This window comes from Vombatus ursinus, unplaced genomic scaffold, assembly GCF_900497805.2.
Source record: "Vombatus ursinus unplaced genomic scaffold, bare-nosed wombat genome assembly UNPS02010980.1, whole genome shotgun sequence".
Taxonomy (NCBI): Eukaryota; Metazoa; Chordata; class Mammalia; order Diprotodontia; family Vombatidae; genus Vombatus; species Vombatus ursinus.
Window position 1 is genome coordinate 2,177,742 of NW_020950758.1, and position 1,049 is coordinate 2,178,790.

The window sequence follows — 1,049 nt, forward strand, 5'->3', positions numbered from 1 at the left end:
ATTGAATTACGTATAACTCTGAAAAATTATAAAGATGTCTGCTATGATTTTAAATAACATTTGTGGTAAAAAGTACTTTCTTGGGCATTTTCATTTGACCTTAACCGAAAACAATTTGCTATCATCCTTACATAATAGAGAAGGAAAGTGAGGCCAAAAGAAAAAAATGATCAATATTATGAAGTAATAAGTGGCAATACTTTGACTTGAAGCCAAATCTCCTTTCTCCTAGGACAGCCTACTTTCTGCGACTCCATAACTTAATTCTGGTTTTAAGGTTAGCATTGAAAAAAATAATTGCTTAAAATTTATTTCAGTAGTGTTCATCCACATTGTTCTGAGTCACAGAGAACATGAGTCCCCATCTCCTGGATTTACTCTAAATAAATTTATAATTATGGAGTCTTCAATTTTGGAGAGATCAACATGAAATAGTGTTCTTCTGAAATCAAAAACTTCTGAGAAATTACAGATTCAGTTGATATTCATATGATTGATCAGAAAATAAAAGAAATAATAAATGAATTGTAAGCTGAGAGCAAAACTTGTTTGATGAAGTATAAGTCTCAGGGAAAAAAATCAGACCATTAGTGATGGAGAATGAATGCTAAGAGAGGATTAAGTTCCATGAGGTCAGGGAAAATGCGTTATCTCAAATTTACCCAATATTCAGGAAATTCTGCACCCTAAAATCATCAGTTCTCTATAATAGATAGCATTTTTTCAATGTGAGTCCTCTGGAATCATAGATGGTCACCATACTGATCATAGTTCTTTTCAGCTTTCAAGGGTATTTGTTTTTAGAGTGTTGTTATTGCATAAACTGTTTGCCTAGTTTTGTTGATTTAATTTTTAATAATAAAAGTTCTCAAAATTGTTCATTTCTATAATATTGATTTTACAGCACAAAATATTTTCTTGATTCTGCTCACTTCACTATGCATTGGGTCATAGGTATTTTCACTATATTTCCTCATTACTTCTGGCACAATTGTATTATATCACATGCATAAACTACAGCTTATTCATCCATTCCTGAATTGATGGAG